At 49.5% G+C, this 20,741-nt stretch overlaps 1 protein-coding gene across 3 annotated transcripts in view; it reads left to right on the top strand.

Moving 5' to 3' along the window:
- The window catches only part of WIPF1 (WAS/WASL interacting protein family member 1), a 129,561-nt gene that overhangs the window by 50,357 nt on the left and 58,463 nt on the right, over positions 1-20,741 (top strand). The window contains exon 1 of one of the 3 annotated variants that reach the window (XM_070070672.1): positions 5,941-5,962. The exons of the other annotated variants lie outside the window; for them this stretch is intronic. The gene's annotated coding sequence lies outside the window, so the exon portion shown is untranslated. Of the gene's footprint in view, positions 1-5,940; positions 5,963-20,741 lie in introns of those variants that run through there. 3 annotated transcript variants of the gene reach the window in all.

Below are 20,741 nucleotides of genomic sequence, written 5' to 3' on the forward strand. Positions count from 1 at the left end.
CCATTTCACCAAGGGAGCATTCTTGATGACCGGCCAGCAGCGCCTCTCCCAAGACCTCTCCCAAAGCCGTGCGTGCCCTCGCTTTTTCTCCTCTCGCCTCTTTTCCCCTTCTTGGTTCACCTCCGCCGTGGCATGAACATCATCTTTTGAAAACTCAGGCCAGCACCTACCGTGCTGCCTGCCATAGCCCTGTCTCTTCCTTAGAGCATTTAATAACCTTCCCTGCAAAACACAGGCAAATCAAGGTTTTCAAGTTCAGTTGCCAGAATAAAAATATTTCAGAGTTTTTATGAGGGGAAAAAAACTTGGAAAAATGCTGTTGTTGTAAGACAGATCCTAATGAGGCAGGAAGGAGGAATAGTTGACTTCTTAAAGATTTCTCTTAAGGCTCCATAGGAGGTACCAATAGGGGACAGGGAATTGAAAAGAGAATTTTCTCTAAAAGACAAAAATGTTAGGTTTCTCAGAAACTATTTTTTTCCTGTTCTTTGGTGCCAGGAACATCTGGTCTTGAGAAAAGCATAGGAAAGAGGCTTTCCAGCGCTCTTGTCATTATTTGTAACTTAGAGATGGGTAAGAAAAAGAGAATCTTGCATTTAAAAAAAAATAGTCAAGACCTTAAGAGAGTTCTGTCCCTTCAGGTCTAGATTGGGAAACTAGAGTCCCAAAAAGTTCAGTGATTTATCTGTGGTCAGAATAGCTCATTAGTGATGGCAGTGGGCACAAAACAAGCCCCTGGCCCTAGGACTGGTCACCATATCAGGGGCCATGTTGAGGGGAGGTCCCAAAGACTTGGAATCTGTATATGGGTGCCCTCCTGGGATCTACAGAGGCCACACCCTAACCCTGTGGGAGTAAACTAAGAAACTATGAATTTGGGAAACTTCCCAAACCCCACTAATGTGACCTCTGCTTCATTTCTGGGAGACAGATACAGGTGGTGGTAATTCTGTAGGGAGGCATCTCATCCATCCTGCCCAGAGGAGGTTTGTGTGTAATGAACTAGTCCCCATGGAGTCAGAGCTCAGAAAGGATGCATTTCCAGTGGGTGCCTGGGACAGGCCAAGGATAGGACCCCAAATCTTGTGAACATATGGGTGCAAATCTGGTATGAGGTACAGGTAGGGCTCAGGGCTCACCATGGTCTGGATTAAGCAGTCCTCCAAAGGGACCGCCATCCTTAGCACAGATCCCAAGGTCCCTAGACCCCCTTCTCAATATTAACACCTCTGGGTACCAGAAGGGGTGTCTCAGAGGAGTATAATCTGGACAACCACCGTGGTCACTGGAAGTGATGATGGCACCATCTGTATCGGTGGTTGTACCCAGCCGCATCTCACGGATCTTTTTTATTTTATTTTATTTTATTTTTTTATTTATTTGACAGGTAGAGTTATAGACAATGATGAGAGACAGAGACAGAGAGAAAGGTCTTCCTTACGCTGGTTTACTCCCCAAATGGCCGCTACAGCCGGCACACTGCGCTGATCCAAAGCCAGGAGCCAGGTGCTTCTTCCTGGTCTCCCAGGCAGGCGCAGGGGCCCAAGCACTTGGGCCATCTTCTACTGCCCTCCTGGGCTACAGCAGAGAGCTGGACTGGAGAGGAGCAGCCGGGACTAGAACCTGGCACCCATATGGGGTGTCGGCGCCGCAGGCGGAGGATTAGCCAAGTGAGCCATGGCGCTGGCCTCCTCACGGATCTTTAATGTCAGTCAGCCACTCTGTGCCTTGTGCCTCTCACTCCCAGATAAAAGGAGGGTCTTAGGGCCTCTGTGACCGCGGCTCTGTGCTTGAACTGTGGCGATCCACCACTCCACGAATTCAGCAGCCACTCCTCAGTGTCGGTCCAACTTTTTTTCTTGCTCCTCTTCGAAGTGCCACAGACACTGTAGAAGAAGAAGATGGGTTATAACTTGGGTGTCCTGCTATTGGAAACTGCAGTCCACAGTTTGGACACTGGGTGTTTTCTTTTCTTTTCTTTTTTATTTTATTTATTTATTTATTTTTGACAGGCAGAGTGGACAGTGAGAGAGAGAGACAGAGAGAAAGGTCTTCCTTTGCCATTGGTTCACCCTCCAATGGCTGCCGCGGCCGGCGCACTGCACTGATCCGATGGCAGGAGCCAGGTGCTTCTCTTGGTCTCCCATGGGGTGCAGGGCCCAAGCACTTGGGCCATCCTCCACTGCACTCCCTGGCCACAGCAGAGAGCTGGCCTGGAAGAGGGGTAACCGGGACAGAATCCGGCGCCCTGACCGGGACTAGAACCCGATGTGCCAGCGCCGCAAGGCGGAGGATTAGCCTATTGAGCCACGGTGCCAGCCACTGGGTGTTTTCATGGGGTGTTTTTCTCTTTGCCTTTCTTTTGGGGGCTTGCATTTTCCTTTAGTTCAGAAATACTGCGGAGCACCTCCCACATGGGTCCCTACATTCTAGTTGGCAGCTGTGGATAATCAGGAGTGATGCAGTCCATTAGAAGGTTAGGAGGTGACGATCGTTCTGGGAAAGGAAGCACAGCAGGGCAGGGCAGAGGCATAGTGAGGATTTCCTGGGTGGGTAGGGTGACTATCATGGAGAAGACGGTGAAGACTTGGCCACGCAGGTACACGGAGGCAAGCACAGGGTGCTGTGGCAGGAGTGCACCTGGCAAGTTCAAAGAGCAGCAAGGAGCCAGTGTGACCAGGACAGAGTAAACGGGGAGGTGAGATCCCGGAGGGCCTGGGAGGCCGATGTAGTCCTCTGGCTTTCACACAGAGAGCAAGCTCCAGGAAGACTGTGTGGACAGACAGTGATCTGACTTTAGGTTCAAGGGATCCTTCTGGCTGCTGAATTGAGATTGGGCTGTGGGAGCTAGAGAATAGACGTGTGAGAGTAGGAGAGAGAGACCAGTGAAGAGGCCACGGCCATGAGTCGGCGGGAGATGACGGCAGTGAGTGCAGGAGGCAGCAGCGGAGGTGGCGAGCAGCAGTCAGTCCGGGGCTTAGGAAGGTGGAACCAACAAGACCAACTGTTGCACTCAACAGCACTGGGTGAGAGAGAGGATGCAGGAAGAGCCCAAGGGCTTTGGCCCAAGTACAGGAAGAATAAAGAAACCATCAAACAAACTGGGATGGGGAAGGCTGTAGGAGGTGCATTTGGGGTTGAGGGAGATGTGAGGGTTTAGTTTGGGATAGAATGCGTTTAAGATGTCTGTTAGGTAGACCTCCATGTAGAGAAGTCAGGAGGGCATCTCTGGATATGGGAGTTAGAATCCCAGATGAAGTTCACCTTTCTTAATGTCCTTAGTGATTTAATACCACCCCTAAAATCATTTGGAGCCTCTAAAACATAAAAACCATGGACTGGGGCCAGCGCTGTGGTATAGTAGGTTAAGCCTCTGCCTGCAGTGCCAGCTTCCCATATGGGCACCGGTTCCTGTCCTGGCTGCCCCTCTTCCAAACCAGCTCTCTGCTAATGGCCTGGGAAAGCAGAAGATGGCCCAATCGCTTGGGACCCTGCACCCACATGGAAGACCCAGAAGATGCTCCTGGCTTTGGATGGGCCCAGCTCTGGCCCCTGCAGTCATTTGGGGAGTTAAAAAGCAGATGGAAGACCTTTTTCTCTGTATCTTTCTCTGTGTGTGTGTCTGTAACTCTGTCTCTAAAATAAATAAATAGCATCTTAAAAAAATATGGATTGGGGCTGTGCATAATGATCACTGGTTGATTTCTGGGACAAATCAGGGAAAATGCTTTTCTGGGTAACAGCAGGAGAAGGGCCAGGATCTTTGTCTCTATTGCTCAGCCCCAGTGATTCCATCTATCTATCTTTCTTTCTTTCTTTCTTTCTTTCTTTCTTTCTTTCTTTCTTTCTTTCTTTCTTTCTTTCTTTCTTTTTTGAAAGGCAGAGTTAACAGAGAGGTAGAGGCAGAGAGAAAGAGAGAGAGAGAGCGAGGGTTCTTCCATCTGCTGGTTCACTCCCCAGATGGCCGTAACAGCCAGGAGCTTCTTCTGGGTCTCCCACGTGGGTGCAGTGGCCCAAGGACTTGGGCCATCTTCTACTGCTTTCCCAGGCCACAGCAGAGAGCTGGATCGGAAGTGGAGCAGCCAGGACTCAAACCAGTGCTCATATGAAATGCTGGCACTGCAGGTGGTGGCTTTACCCGGTATGTCACAGTGCCGACCTCTTCCATAATTCTTAAGAAAAAAAACATTTTTTAAACACAATGGGCAAGAGCTGCACGTAAACAAATCAAGCTTTCCTTTGCTTTCCATATCAAGGCAATTGAAGGAAATATTATGAGGTTGTTATAATCTTTATGTAATTGTTATCTTAAATGTAAAGTTGCATTTAATATCACTGAAACAGTATCTAATTATACACATTTAAATGAATTAATCTATGCTATTTTCCTGTGGAAAAGGAGGTATAAAATCTCCTATCAAGAGCAAAAATCCAGAATGGGCATTTGGTTCAGCAGTTAAGATGCCTGCCATCCCATATCAAAGTGTCTGGGTTCGAGTCCCTGATCCACCTTCCTCCTGATGTGCACCTCGGGATGCAGCAGATAATTGCTCAGGTCATGGGCCCTGCCACCCATCTGGGAGACCTGGAGTGATGTCCAGGCCCAGGCTCGGCTGTTGTAGATGTTTGAGAAATGAACCAGCAGATGGAAGCTCTCTGTCTCTGTCTCTGTCTCTGTCTCTCCCTCTCCCTCTCCTTCCCCCTCTCTCCCTCCCTCCTCCTCTCCCTTTTTCTGTCATACACCTGCCTTTCAAATTAAATTAAAATAAATAATAAGGTTAAAAAAAAAAAAGAGGAAGAACCCAGAGTTCTGGTGGTTTGGTTCTAAGTCTGAACAAGACTGTTAAATTCATTTTGACCTCTGAAGTCTCTTTTTGTCTTTGCTTTTTAGTCAAGCTTACGTGAACAAAAAAAGCATCATTTAAAAATACCTAAATGCGTACAGTGGAGCAGTATTGACATTTCATAGCCTGAACCAAGACTAAAAACTCCTAAATTCTCATTCTTGCCTTCAGCTTACAACGGTGTTTATTGAATTTATCTGTCAATGATCTCGAGGCGGGCACTGCAGTGAGCCCCCTGACAGAGGTGCGGTTGCCTTGGGGGGGAGAGGGGCTTGACCGCATCCGTGGGCGGGAGGCAGCGTTCAGGCCTATCTGTATGCACAGTGCCCCCAGTTTACTTCCCAGAAGCACACAGTAAAACCCACCAGGGCGTTTCAGTAGAGTGATGCAGGCCAAGGGGTAACGCGTGACGATTGCCCTTACGATAAGCCTGGGACCTGGGGCCACTCACAGAGGTTGTGGAGTTGCTAAACCAGTCCTTGGAGGGGAGGAGTCCCCGATCAGAGTCTCCTGTCTGGCTTCCTCTCCCGGACCACAGTGGGGCTCACGGGTGGTGCAATGCCGGTGAGCCGAGAGCGTGGCCCTCATCAAACCCATGGGGACCCATGCAGTCCTTACTTGTCCATAGGCTGGATGGGGCCAAGCAGCAGCGGCTGTCCCTGGCTGCCCTTAGGAGGTGCTGGTCACAGGGAGACTGCCAGTCAGCTGCCCCCAGGAGCCCCGAGTGAGGGGTTGCACAAGGCTAGGAACCTGGCGGCTCTGGCGTTGGCTCAGGGCTCAGGTAGGAGAGCTGGGCTCAGGTGAGAACTCTGCAGGCGCCCTCATCCGCTCCCCCACCAGCAGCCCTCGGTGGGGACCTGGGGCCGAACAGCCCCCTCTGCACTGATGGCCCGTCCTGTTTGCAGTGTTGCAGATACGCTGGTCATTAAAACACCAAGGCGCTTCAGTCACTTGGTGAATTGTCACCTCTCCGTCACCTGCGCACCCTCAGGACCCCTAAGACTTCTCCCATAATTCAACAGCTAAAGGATTAGTGCCTGGCAGAGCACAGGGCACTCGCAGACCCTGCTCCGCATCAGACGACATCCTGATTGCTCGGTGCCTGTGCTTCATGGTTGGTAAGTGTTTTGAATATCGCCTCTGCTCCACTCCAGCAAGATGAAAGCCTGCAGGCACGTCTGTGAGGTGATGACCAGCTTCAGCTGGGCTCCAGGAGGGCAAGGCTGGAGCCTGTGATTATGTCCCTGAGTCCACTGGTTCCATGAAACGGGGCTCATAACAGTGTCCCAGGCTATTTTTCCTGTCTAGCCGGAAAAGGCCTGCAGTGGCTATGCTGGAGAGATAATAAACACAGGAGAAGTGGGCTCTGGAAGCATTTTTTTTTTTTTTTTTGACAAGCAGAGTTAGACAGAGGGACAGAGAGAAAGGTCTTCCTTCCGTTGGTTCACCCCCCAAATGGCCGCTATAGCCGGCGCTGCGCCAATCCGTAGCCAGGAGCCAGGTGCTTCCTCCTGGTCTCCCATGTGGGTGGAGAGCCCAAGCACTTGGGCCATCCTCCACTGCACTCTGGGCCACAGCAGAGAGCTGGCCTGGAAGAGGAGCAACCGGGACAGAACCCGGAGTGCTGGCACTGCAGGTGGAGGATTAGCCAAGTGGGCCACATCACTGGCTGGAAGCATAATTTTGATTCATGTTTTCAGAGGACCCCAAGTTTCAGATTTGAAATTTGGAGGAAAACAGCTCCCCTCTGCTTGCTTTGTCCTGTGGTCCGAGGTGCATTCCAGCAGTGGTCGTGACTTCTCACCACGGCTTGTTTGCTGCCACAGTCAGCTTGGGCACCACCTGCCCGGAGGAGGTGAGAGGTCCCTGTACACAGGGCTCCACGAATTCTGATTTCCTGGTGCCAGGCACTTGCCTTTTGCAGCTGTGAGGCAAGTTTTCCAACTCTGATTTATTTCAGAGCTGGACTAGCACATGGTTTTAAAAAGAGGGAGAGAATCTCTCACACACAGTGACTGTTCACAGATGGTGGACCCCAGGGGTAGGTGGGCAATCCTGGGCCCACCCACCAACTGCCACGCTGGCTGTGCAAGATGGGCTGCGTCCCCTGACACAAGGATTTTAAACCTGAGGCCTGTAAACTGGATAGGAAAAAGCATGCCATTTTATTGTCACCAACCTTTCGCAAAATGTGTATGTTCTTCCATGCGTGTCACCGACGTGCTGCAGCAGTGTTAGCACCCGTGACGTCACCACCAACATCAGTCAGACACCCTGCGTGTCACTCAGCGTGTCCAGTGGCCCCCAGTGAACTCTGCCTCTGAGTAACCCACCCCCGCCAGGTGTAGGCTGGATTTAATGATTCTCTTTGGCAAACACCATGTGGCGGGGAGGACGGAAAGGCCCTCTGAGATTTGGTTATGAAAACTCTGGCTTCCGTACTGGGAACACTTTCTCCCACTCTTCTGCTCACTCAAAAGGAAGCCAGCTCCCATGTTGTGAGCTGCCCTGTGACACCAAACCCAGAGAAGCTTTTGGCCCATGGTTGGCGAGATTCCGGGATCCTGCCAACATGTAAGCAAGCCTGGAAGATTTGCCCCAGTCAAAGCTCCAGGTGGGAGCTTGGGCCCAGCTGATGCCTTGACCGCTGTCTGACGACAGACTTTGAGCCAGAGGCATCCGGCTGCAGTGTGTCCAGATCCCTGACCCACAGAAAATGGTATGTTTATTAATTTTTAGCTTCTTAGTTCTAGTGTAATTTGTTACACAATGACAAACTGACCACTAGACTACAATTAGAGATATCTCCAAATATTGTTTATGCTCTCTACTGCTCTGAAATTATGGTAATTGTTAGACTGGCCATAGATCTTATTTAATACATCAGTAAAGACACCTATGCACTATGGTAATATGTGACAGACTTGTAAGCCATTTCAGTGCCTTGTGTCCCACCACTGAATTTTGCCAATTCTATTCTCTTAAAGCATGTAGTCTTTACAGAAACTTCATAATTGGAAACCAGTCAGTTAACAAGAACCATAATACCTCTCAGGAGGGCACCCTGATGGGTACTGTAGTTGTATCTGCCTTGTGTGGTTTACAGTTAAGACTCAAGTCCCAAACTCCCCAGCCCTGTAACCTCTGGAAAGTTAAGGTAAGAAAATAGCTTCGTTCAAGGTAGGACTGAGATCTAAAGTACCCAGGAACTGGTTGGCACAGGTGCTCGGCAGCCGGCGTGGATGCCAGCCTGGGTGGCAGGGAGCATCGGTGTGCTGGGAGGAGGGCGGGGATGCGTGGAGTGAGATGTGTGCTCCCCACTGACCACTCTGGCATCACAAGGGACCAGCAGCGCCGTTCTCCTTTGCCCTCCCCCCCCCCCCAGGGCCACGTGTTCGGAGCTTAACAGCTGCAGGCGGCTTGTGAGGTGGTTTTAGCGGAGTCCTCGGCTGTGGTCTGGGTGTGGTTTGAGTGCTGTCCTTCAAAGGGTCTTGTGCTGGAGCCTTGTTGTCCATAGGGGTGATGTTGAGAGGTGGTGGAACCTTTAGGAGCTGGGGCCCAGCGCAAGGTAATGAGGTGATTGTGGGCTCATCCTCGGGAGGGATTAACATAGCTCTTGCAAGAGCAGGCCAGTTCCCACGCTTGGCCGCTTCTGCGGGTGGCTGGTGCCCTTTCTCTTTCCTCACCGTGTTGTGATGCAGCCAGGGGACCCTTGCCAGGAGGCTGAGGCCATGCTGTTTGGACTGTCCGGCCACCAGATTGGTGAGCGAGGGAAGCTTCTCTTCTTTATACATTACCCTCTGGCGGGTATTTTGTTACAGCAGCAGCAAGCAGACCAATTCAGAGACGTGTGGATGGACATTACTTACTCAGATAATTATGATTATTCTGATGTGTGCTAGGAAAAATGCATAACAACACATGAAATTCATGGTGTCATGGACATAGTAACTTAGGGTGACACTAAAGTATGGATGAGGAGTTAAGGTTGTTTTAGGCTAAACTAAATAAAAGGATTAGGTGAATTAGATTGTTTTGGTAGTGTGCAGGTATCACAAAATTAGGAAGTTGGTTTGCAAGCTTTAAAGCTTTAAAGCACTGCCTTAGGAAATTTCTCAGAGTACCAGACATGCACCTTTAAGAGATGAAGGCTCTAGGATGTAAGTTCAGTCAGGATGCTGCCAGTGTGAGAACCTAAAAAGCCAGATTTAGGGCAAAGGACTCTGCTCACGCCTCCCAAACCTCCGGGGCCTCAGAAGGGAAGGGGTGGTCAGTGATCTGGGGGGCCCAGCAGGGTTCTTCATTGTTCTCTCTTTGGTAAAATTAAGTTCCATTTAGTTTAATTCCACAAAGTCTAAAGCCAAAAAAATTTCATGTTGGTGCCTAAATCACCATTGTGGGTCACTTTTTTAATGGCCACTTAAAATGGGACCAGGCCAGACTGAGTCGAGCTGAGCTGTAATTGCAAAAGACACGTTGGAATTTTGAAGAGTGGACAAAAAGAATGTAAAACCCCCCGTTAGTAATTTTTGTACTGGTTAATGTTGAAATGATATTTCAGATGCACTAGGTCAAATAAAATGTATTCTTAACCTCACGTGTTTCACATCACTTTTCTCATGTAGCTGTTAGAAAACTGCGGAGTGGGCATGTGTGTTGCATTCTGTTGCTATTGACCTGTGCTGCCCTGTTTGTAGACAAGAGGAAATAGCCACGTGCATGGGGCTGTAGCAATGCACCGCTGATGCCGACCGGCGGCTCTGCTTGTTCCTGCCCTGATCTGCAGATCTGTATTTCCGTCTGCTTCTGGATACACCTGGCATCTGGCTGGATCTGCAGGTCCACATGTGCAAATCCCTTCCGTCTGAAGCCTGGCCCTCCTCCTGCAGTGGCCCCTCCCTGTCTTGTTACTTCCGCCTATGGAATATTGCTCTGGTCCGTCTGCCCTTTTATGTTCTTTTACTCACTTCCTAATTTAGGCCTGCAAAGCCCAGACCGATGCAGATTGGGTCTCCTGCCTTCCGAGTTTCCAGTCCTTTTCCATACGGTCCTTGGAATGTGCCTAAGGAAGCACAAATGTGACCATGGCACCACTGATCAGACAACTTTCCTGGGTCCCTGGCACCTCCTGCGCCCTGTTTGACCCCGTGTACTTTGCAGCCGCACCTCCCGCCGTGCTCATCCCCACGCTCATCTCCAACCGCGGGGGCCACATCCGCACGCAGCCTCTCCCCATCTGGATGCGCTTCTCCCTCCTGTGAGCACAGGCGCAGGCCCAGGCGCAGGCCCGGGCAGCTCCTCTGTGAAGCCGTCCACACCCAATGCTCTGCAGCTCCCACAGCGTTTTGTGTGCATTTGCCACCCTCCCGTGGCGTGATTTTTGGCTACTTTGCTGACATGACTTCCTGTCTACTGCTCCCAGAACAAATGCCTTCTCTCTGCCCTTGGCACCCTCCTCCCTGTTAGCCCAGCACCCAGCGCAGGGCCTGGTCACCTTGAAGACTCAGGACAGGAGAAACTAACAGATGAATGGTGACTATTTGAATGGTTCCAAGGGAAAATACTATTGTGTAGCTTTTAGCTTTCAGCAGGGGCTTGAGAATAGAGTAGTAGTTAGGGGTAAGTTTGGCTTTGGCCTACAGAACAGTGTTTTCTGACTTGATGCCACAGAGAGTAGAATTTAGAACAATACCAGTTTCTTTTTCAGATAGAACTGTGTTCTTAGGCTGTGTTTTCCCTTATACTTTCACTCTGGTGACAGTGGTTTGTTGCCTCCATGAGGTTGGTCAGTCAACCTAGTGTGAAGAAATGACTCACGTCATCGAGGTCATGTAGCTGTCAGAGCCTTGATCACCTTCTTGAACACGGAAGCTGTCCACTCAGTGACCTCTAATTGCTGTTTCTAAGACCCACTCAGTGGAAGGCTTCAGGAAGTAGCCACGAAAGTTAATCACGGGTCTTTCTACCCAGTGGGAATATGGGAACTTTTCTTTGAACTTGTATGAGCCCTCATTGTAGAAATACATAAAACGCACGTGGGCAGCTGTGACACCTGCTGTCCGGGCACCTCTGTCTTGTGAGGGTTCCTGACACGTGGAAGGGCCTGTTAGGGGATCCGCGGGTGTGGTTCAGGCACTTGACCGTGATGGGCCCTTGGTCCCGGGGATGGGGGACCTCTCTCTCCCTGTGTGTGGCTGCCATTCCTCCTGTCTCCTCTTGTCTCTCCAGTGCCATGGACTGACTGCCCCTCTGCACGGTTCCCAGTCCCTCCCTCTGAGAGGAGAAGGGAGCAGAGGGGCTTGGTGAGTCACCTTTGTCCATGTCTGAGCAGTGTGCTGTCCAGTCTGCTCACGTCCACTTGGCCAGTGTGGGTCCAGCAGCAGTGGATCTCAGAAGGGGGAGGCAGGCAAGGCCCAAAGGGAGCTCTTGTGATCATGGAATTTTCAATTATTCAATTTGAATTATTTTAAATTATTCAAAGAAACCTGCCCCTGCTGAAGAGACAAGGGACAGGTACCGTTCAAGTCCATAGCAGAAACTGCATGAGTAAGATCTGTGAAGTGAGAGGAAACCTCAGAGCCTTGCTTGAACTCTGCCCTTTCCACTGTGTGTCAGCTTGGTGCTTTCTCCTGTCTCCGTTCAGTTCTGGGCACACGCGGCCCCGCCCAGAACCACTAACATGGCATGTGGTATAGAGGCCACGCAGAGGTGCCAGTGCACGTCCTCATCACGTTCTAGAGAGGGGAAAGCCCCGTGGGGATGCGGACCCCACACAGTGCATGTTCCCACAGACCACACTCCATGCTCTGTGCCACTGCTGTGCACTGGCCGCTTCCACTGCTCCCCGTGTCCTCGAGATGTGGAGGACAGATCAGCCCAACGTGGCACTCCCTGGAAGTCAGCACCTTGCCATTTCAAGACCACACTAGCACTTGAGGCCTGTCGGATAGAAATTACCTTTTGCACCGAAAGCCCGTGGTGGTGTTCCGCGAACAGCAGGTGGACGCCTAGGTGACTGTTCGGCAGGGGTCAGTGTGTGCAACCCCTGCAAGGTCACGGTGGCCTCGGCTGCTTCTCTTTTCCAGATGCCTCTGATTTGCTCTTTCTGCTGGCCAGAGACTAGCACTGGAAACATCGGACACAAAGCATTCTCTCCCTTATTACTCAGCCTGTTTTTTTCCAGAGCAGCCCAAAAGGTTATGTTGGGTTTTATGAGCTGCTGAGGAATGCTGACGGGTGTACCACCTAGAGAGACAAACGCAAAAACTGCAGAGCTTGGAACTGCCCTGTGAGCCGGCCCACGAGCAGGCCACGGAGCTGGGACCACGTCTCTGCTTCCTGTGCACAACTGGAATATTTTGGCCAATGCCGGAAGAAGGGAAGGCGTCACTTACAGCATTTTAATTGTCCCCACATGTGATCTGGGCCCTGAAAGTTAAATTAGAAATCTTACTACTCAGTTGAAGGTCCATAACATATGTTTCACATATTAAAGATTAATAATTTTAAAAAACATTCTTCCTTTTCTTCCTCTAAAAATGAAAAGAAAAGCATATTTTGGCCTCCTTGATTCTGTTGGCAATAAACACCTCGAAATAGCCCTTCACAGCCTGGGTTGAAAAAAAAATTTGCTGACAAAGATTTTCCCAAATACAAAAATATTTGAAAATAAATTAAGAACTTATTGGAAATTCTGGTAGCAGTTACCACCTGTTCTCCCAGGAAAGTAACTGCTTTTTACAGAAAACTATAAATGATTTTTTTTAAAAAGATTTATTTATTTATTTATTTGAAAATCAGAGTTAGAGGGAGAGAGGAAGAGGCAGAGAGAGCGCGTGCTCCCATTTGCTGGTTCATGCCCCCAAATGGCAGCAATGGCTAGGGCTGGGCCGGGCTGAATCCAGGAGCCAGCAGCCAGGGGCCAGGAGCTTCTTCCTGTCTCCCATGAGGGTACAGGTGCCCAAACATTTGGGCCATCTTCTACTGCTTTCCCAGGCCACTAGCAGGGAGCTGCGTTGGAAGTGGGGCAGCCGGGACTAGAACCAGAGTCCATATGGGATGCCAGCACTGCAAACAGTGGCTTTACCCACTGCACCACAGCATCAGGCCCCAGAAAACTAAATGGTTTTTTAAAATAGTAATAATATATGGTCTTTATCACTGAAGTGTTCACTTAAAGAGTTGTTTTTTTTGTTGTTGTTTTTTGTTTCTTTGTTTGTTTTTTTAACATTTAGTTTCACCTACTTGAAAGGCAGAATGAGAGAGAGAGAGAGAGAGAGAGAGAGAGAGAGAGAAAGAGAACGGGAGATTTCTTCCATTGACTGATTCATTCCCCAAGTGGTCAGGGCTGGGCCGGGCTGAAGCCAGGAGCCTAGAACTCCATTTGGGTCTCCCACACGGTGGTGGCAGCCCAGGCACTAGAGCCATCATTGCCGCCTCCCAGGATGCATTAGCAGGAAGCTGATTCGGAAGCGTAGAAGCTGCTCCTCGAACCAGGCACCACCATACAGGATCCACACATCCTAAGCGGGAGCTTAACCACTGCACCACAGCGCCTGCCCCTGAATAATTTTAAATGCTCAAAAATTGGAAATTCAGTTTTGGTCATTTTCAAGATTATAGATGTATTTCAGCCCAAGCTTGACCAAATAAATAAATAAAGAGCCCGCCGGCGCCGCGGCTCACTAGGCTAATCCTCCGCCTAGCGGCGCCAGCACACCGGGTTCTAGTCCCGGTTGGGGCGCCGGATTCTGTCCCGGTTGCCCCTCTTCCAGGCCAGCCCTCTGCTGTGGCCCGGGAGTGCAGCGGAGGATGGCCCAGGTGCTTGGGCCCTGCACCCCATGGGAGACCAGGATAAGTACCTGGCTCCTGCCATTGGATCAGCGCGGTGCGCCAGCCGCAGCGCGCCGGCCGTGGCGGCCATTGGAGGGTGAACCAACGGCAAAGGAAGACCTTTCTCTCTGTCTCTCTCTCTCACTGTCCACTCTGCCTGTCAAAATAAATAAATAAATAAATAAATAAATAAATAAATAATAAAATAAATAAAGAGCCCGTGAAACTCCAGTGTTTTAGGTGTGTTCCTTCCTTCTTAGCTCTTTGAGGACAGCACTGTGAAAAGGGCTCAGTGAGGCAGAGACCACGGCTGGGGCAGGCCCACCATGAGTTTCTGATAGAGCAGCGGCTTCAGCCATGACCAAGGGGCCACCTGTCTCCCGGAGAGAAAGGTGTGGGATCCTCCTGGGGACCTGTGACTGTTTCTGAAGCAGCCACGTGGGGCGTGTGTATCTTCTCTTACTCCATCCTGACCTCGGGCTGCATAACCTCGGCCTGCCGCGCCCCTTGGCACAGACAGAGTCACTGGACAAATGCCAGCCCGCGCTTGTCCTCCGTGTGTGCAGTCATGGCCAAGGTAAACCCAGCTTTTGGATTTCTTCGGAGTTGAAATTAGCTGAGCTGTTTGTTTCCTCTGCGGTGTATACAGATGCTTTTTGAACTATCTTTGTGTTGGATGATCTTTTCTTTTTTTTCCTTTTTCTCACAGTATCAGCACACCACTTCCTCCAAGTCATTATTTTGAAACGGTTTTTGCAGAGGGAGAGATTCCTGGCGTCCGGCAGCCCTGCCAAGTGCAGTGATGACTGAGAATGGCAGTAACACTTGCGTCGTGTATTTCACATGTTTGGATGAGCTCTGGCAGATGGGGCGGGCTGGGTTTTGTCAGCATCAGACAGTGGCTCCCCTGTTGGAATGATGCTCAAGTTCAGGCTAAAGTGGTGTCCTCGGCTGACCTCTGACTGCTCTTAGAATTCCATGGAACTCTGTTGAGTGTGGATTTCTACTTACCCTTTCATACTGACTGTTCTCTGAGCTCAGTTCTTAACTTTCTATTATGTTCTATGTTCAGCAATGAATATGACTTTGAATGTTTATAAATGTTGATGTAAAACATACAGTGCTTTCACTACATGTTTTGTAAGTATTATCCTCTTTTCTATAAATTCATAAATTGTTTTTGTCAGGAAGATAGTCATATTTTTTGGTACCTTAAGAGTATACCTTTATGTACTTTCACACTTATGCAAAGGCAAATGCAACTAGACGGTTAAAATACTTGTACACACTGTGAGTTTCTAGTAACTGCTGTGTTGTAGGTGGGTATGTTGTGGGGTGATCCCTGATTAGGCCTGGTCCGAGCTCTTGTCTCCATGTGAGAAGGAGTGCAAGGAAGAGACACAGATAAAAGTGAGCAGGAAAGCGAGGTGCATCCACAGGGAACGCACACACTCCAGGGATGAGTGCAGGCGAGCTCCACCATCCTGTGTAGGATCTGCAGGCACAGGGGCCTTTGTCCGGGGTGGCACTTACTTCAGTATTCAGGAGGAACAGAGTTGGGGGCAAGGCTTGACTGCCGCCCATTTCTGTACCCATTTTTGTGCAGTTAGAGGGTGGAGGAAATTATGGTCCCCTGCCAGCAAGGGGTGTTAGACCTGTGCCCCCGTGGGTGGTTTGCGTTTGGGAGGACTAAGTCTGGGGTGAGTGGTGAATGCAGAGCTCTGGACAGAAACCTTGGTGCTTGGGGAAAGTGAAATTGCACACTGATCCTGACTGATTTTCCACCGGCGCCCTGCCCACGGGGGCTGGACACAGAGTGTGTTTCTGTGTGGTGGTCAGTTCTGCTGAAGTTTGCTTTCTTTCTTTTTTTTTTTTAATTATTTATTTATTTGAAAGGCAGAGTTAGACAGAGAGAGGAGAGGCAGAGAGAGAGAGAGAGAGGGAGAGAGAGAGGTCTTCCATCCGCTGGTTCACTTCCCAGATGGCCACAATGGATGGAGCTACGCGATCCGAAGCCAGGAACTAGGAGCTTCTTCCAGGTCTCCCACACGGGTGCAGGGGCCCAAGGACTTGGGCCATCCTCCACTGCATTCCCAGGCCACAGCAGAGAGCTGGATTGGAAGTGGAGCAGTCAGGACTCGAACCGGCACCCATATGGGATGCTGGCACTGCAGGCGGTGGCTTTACCAACTACGCCACAGCACCGGCCCCTGAAGCTTTCTTTGACTCCTGGCAAACGTCTTTGACGTCAGAGCTCCTCATCTTCTCATGGCCAAACCTAAGGATCGGTACCAGGGGTTTTTTGTTTTCTGACTCACAGCAGTCAGCTCTCGCCCCCAAGGCCTCTCTTCTCCCAGTTCCTTCTGTGCCGCCTTTGACAACAGTCACAGCCTGTCCTGGTCCCATTGCCAACGCCTCAGCTGCTGGGATGAAGCAGCCTGGAGCATAAGGACAGTCTTCCGGTCCCCACGTGGGGAGACCACCCCGAAGGGCGTACACTTCCTTGGTGAACTGAAGAGAACTCCTGTTCTCTGCAGTGGAGGATTCCGGGGCGAGTAGCCCTGTTCTTCTCCTAGAACCCTAACCTACTGAATGGTAGTGGCCGTCTCCAGGTGAAATGGAAACCAGCAAGTGCAAAATGAACCGACTGATCCCTATTTCTGATTAGCTATTGAGAGAAATTCTGTTTTTAGGACATGTGTAGGGCATGTTGTTCCCCTAAATTTGAGATGAGTCTCGTGGTATTTGGAATTGTACAGAAATACAGAGGCGTGAGTGAACCCAGTGTGGGACCAGCACAAGTTAAATAGATCAACACCAACTTTTCAAATACAGTGCAAAGTGTGTTTGAAATCGTAGATACGAGATTTAAAGGGAGACTCTGAAATTACCAGTACCCCAGTGTTCTCAAATGTCAGGAGCGCTTCATTCTTACATTGCCTTGGGTTGTCCCTTTACAGACAGACTCAGTCTACCTGCCGTGGGCCCTTCTTTCCCGTTTCGTCTCATAGTCTTGTCCTCCTCCTGCAACCTGCCCTTATTTAATAGTGAATGACAGCCAATGTTGAGTGTTTAGTATGTGCCTAGCACTTCATCCCAAAGTGTCTGATGTCATTTATTTACTTTTCATTTTATTTATTTTTATTTGACAGGTAGAGTAATAGAGAGAGAGAGACAGAAAGGTCTTCCTTCTGTTGGTTCACTCCCCAGATGGCCGCTACAGCTGGCGCTGTGCCAATCCGAAGCCAGGAGCCAGGTACTTCTCCTGGTCTCCCATGCGGGTGCAGGGGCCCAAGCACTTGGGCCATCCTCCACTGCCTTCCCAGGCCACAGCAGAGAGCTGGACTGGAAGAGGAGCAACTGGGACTAGAACCTGGCGCCCATATGGGATGCCGGTGCTGCAGGCGGAGGATTAGCCAAGTGAGCCGTGGCACCAGCCCCTACTTTTCATTTTATTTGAAAGGTGCAGAGAGAGAGAGAGAGAGATCTAGTCAGCTGATTCACTCCCCAAAATGCCCACAATATCCAGAGCTGGGCCAAACTGAAGCCAGGAGTCTAGAATTCAATCCAGGTCTCTCACGTTGGGGGCAGGTATGTGGTAGTAGGAGGCTGGAATCAAAAGTGGAGTTGGGGCTCAACCCAGGCACTCTGATGGTGTCCCAAGAGGCGTCTTACCTACTGCTCCAGTGCCTGCCCCTGCTGTTTAACTTAGATATGTCGAACACTTTTCTAAGTTAAGAAGGAAGAACCATAGAAATAAGGGAACAGCTGTGTCTCCAGCCTTGCCTTGGAAGAAATAGATAGACCCAGATAGAAAAGAACACAGAGGAAGTGATTCTAGCCCAGGGTCTTGGTCAGTCATCAGGTGCTTTGAGTGAGCTTTACTTGGAAGGAGGTTTTCATTACCAAGTTTTTCGATCTTAAAAAATTTCTAAATTAAATTTTACTTTTTTCCAAAATATTTTCATAATGACTACTGAGGATGGTGAATTGTGAAGTTTAAAGGAAGCTTGGGTACCCCTCACTCAGCCTAAATGACTCCTTAGTTCCCGGGAACTTCGGTCTTGTGACGGACAGAGTAAGGTGACTCAGGGTCAAAAGGGTTGTTTTCTGCACATCAGACTTGAGAAATTTACACAGACCTGCACGTGTGTAACGTAAACCAAAGCATTCCTGCTTTTGCCTTTGAGACAGGAAGGACTCTGGTGAGATGTGCCCAGAGTGGTACAAGTTCTCCTAAGCTGCACAAAATCAGCCACAGCTGTCTTTGATTTGTGAACATTTGCTTCATAAATATATAAATACATAGAAATGGTCACACTCTGTAGCTAGGTTCGAACAGTTTTGTTTATGAAAAAATCATGGAGCATCTAGGTAATTTTTAAGTTCAAAAAGGAAGAAATAAGGAAAAGACCAAAAACCTGTGATTTAAAAAATAAAATTCCATGGGATAGGCACTTGGCCTATCAAGCCACTGATGCGGAGGCCTGCATCCCATATCAGAGTGCCCGGGTTTGAGTCCTGGCTGCTGCTTCCAGCTTCCTGTTAATGCACATTCCGGGGGGGGGGGGGGGCCAGCGGTGATGGTTTAAGTGGTTGGGTCCCTGGCACCCATGTGGGAGTCCTGGATGGAGTTCCCTGCTCCCAGCTTCAGCCCCTGGGTCCCACAGGCATTCAGGGAGGGAACCAATAGATGGGCGTTCACTCTCTCTTTCCCTCTCTGTCTCTCTGCTTCTCAAACAGAGTAAGTAAAAAAGATTTTAAAAATTGTAAAGATGCAGGCCGGCGCCGCAGCTCACTGGGCTAATCCTCTGCCTAGCGGCGCCGGCACACCGGGTTCTAGTCCCGGTCGGGGCGCCAGATTCTGTCCCGGTTGCCCCTCTTCCAGGCCAGCTCTCTGCTGTGGCCAGGGAGTGCAGTGGAGGATGGCCCAGGTGCTTGGGCCCTGCACCCCATGGGAGACCAGGAAAAGCACCTGGCTCCTGGCTCCTGCCATCGGATCAGCGCGGTGCGCCGGCCGCAGCGCGCCGGCCGCGGCGGCCATTGGAGGGTGAACCAACGGCAAAGGAAGACCTTTCTCTCTGTCTCTCTCTCTCACTGTCCACTCTGCCTGTCAAAAAAAAAAAAAAAAAAAATTGTAAAGATGCAGATAACAGGTCATTGATGGAGACAGATATCCTGATAATAGAGAACACAATAAATATATACGAAACATTATTCATCTCACTAAATAAACAAATGAGAATTACAACAGCTCATACATGTTATTTTCTTACCTATCAAATTGGCAGGTTTTGGAAAGTGATTAAGCACATGTTGAAAATAAATGAAATGGGTGCTGGTGGGAGTGTGCACGTTAGAACACTGGGAGAACAATTTAACAGGATCATTAAAAAAATTGTTTGTATCTTCTAGTCATCATACTCCATAAATTTATCCTAGGGGGAAAATCTGAAATGACTACAGACATTTAGATACAAGTATATTAATCATGATAGGAGCTGTGATAATGAAATTGGATGTAATTTAAATGGCTAGCAATGAAAAATATTTACACAGATAAAAGAATGCCTATAAAATGTCATATGAAACTACTAAAATTGTGTTAGGAGAATAATAAGTGGGGAAATGTGAAAAAGGAGTATATGTACATACATACAGATACAGCGTGATCCCATTTTAAGTAGATAGGGGAAAACGGACCAAAAGGAAAATCCAAAATGTTAACCGAATTTCTCTAAATGAGCTATGAGAGATTTAAAAAATTATCTTTTCTAAAAATTTCCATGTGTGACTCCTTAAGAAAAAAAAGTTTACTTTAAATGAAAGAAGAAATTCATAAAATGTGGGAGACATGAGGAAGTGAACCCCAGACAGTGTGAGTGTACTGATGATGTCTCCCAGCCAGATGTCTTCATTTCTTTTTTTTTTTTTTAATTTATTTGACAGGCAGAGTTAGACAGAGAGAGAGAGAGACAGACAGACAGAAAGGCCCTCCTTCTGTTGGTTCACCCCGCAAATGGCTGCTACGGCCGGCGCGCTGTGCCGATCCGAAGCCAGAAGCCAGGTGCTTCCTCCTGGTCTCCCACACAGGTGCAGGCGCCCAAGCACTTGGGCCATCCTCCACTGCCAAGTGAGCCACGGTGCTGGCCCCTGTCTTCTTTATTTCAACTAAGTTCAACAAGTTCAACATCATTTGGGCTACCACCCTCCCCCTTTAAAATAAACAACAACAACTTAGTTCCCTTCTGACACCTCAGTGACATCATCGTATCCCAGGAAGGGGAGGAGCCCCTGAGTGCTGAGTGGGGTGAAGGGAATGGTAAGGGCTGGCTTGAGGGCAAGGTCAGGGGCTGTGGCCGGGGAGCGTCAAAGATGGGGAGCCCTTCCTCCTCGTCCTCTTCCCTCCAGCACCCGAAGTCCTTTCCTTTGCGTCCTTGACCTGAAGTTTTAGTTACATCGTGAGTTGAACAGACTCTCATGGGCTGGCCTAGCGGCTCATCATTCAGCATGTTCACATGACGGCGGTGCTCGGACTGAAATGACTGACTGCCAGAGCACTTTGCAGTGGGCCGGAATGCGTCTTTCTGGTGGCAGTGCTCTCCATGAGGCTCCACTGAACACGAGAACGCAACACCTGCCCTGCACAGACAGGAGCAGGGCAGTCAGATTCACTTCACTTCAGTCTCCTCATGTATGGAGCAAAGCTCCATCAGGGTGGAGAATTTTGTTTGTTTAATCACTGTAATATCCCTAACACCAGAACAGTACTGGGTACGTGGTAGATGGTAGGTGTTTGTTGAATGACTACGTGTCAGAGGCCTGGCAGTGGTGCTCAGTTAGAGACGCATGAACAGGGTGAGCAGATGAAACCATCATAGAACATACAGTGCTTCTCTCTCTCTCTTTTTTTTTTTTTAAAGATTTATTTATTTATTTGAGAGTCAGAGTTACACAGAGAGAGGAGAGGCAGAGAGAGAGAGAGGTCTTCCATCCGATGGTTCACTCCCCAGATGGCCGCAACAACCAGAGCTACATCGATCCGAAGCCAGGAGCCAGGAGCTT

The sequence above is a fragment of the Oryctolagus cuniculus genome, chromosome 3 (genome assembly GCF_964237555.1).
Source record: "Oryctolagus cuniculus chromosome 3, mOryCun1.1, whole genome shotgun sequence".
In the NCBI taxonomy this organism is placed as follows: Eukaryota; Metazoa; Chordata; class Mammalia; order Lagomorpha; family Leporidae; genus Oryctolagus; species Oryctolagus cuniculus.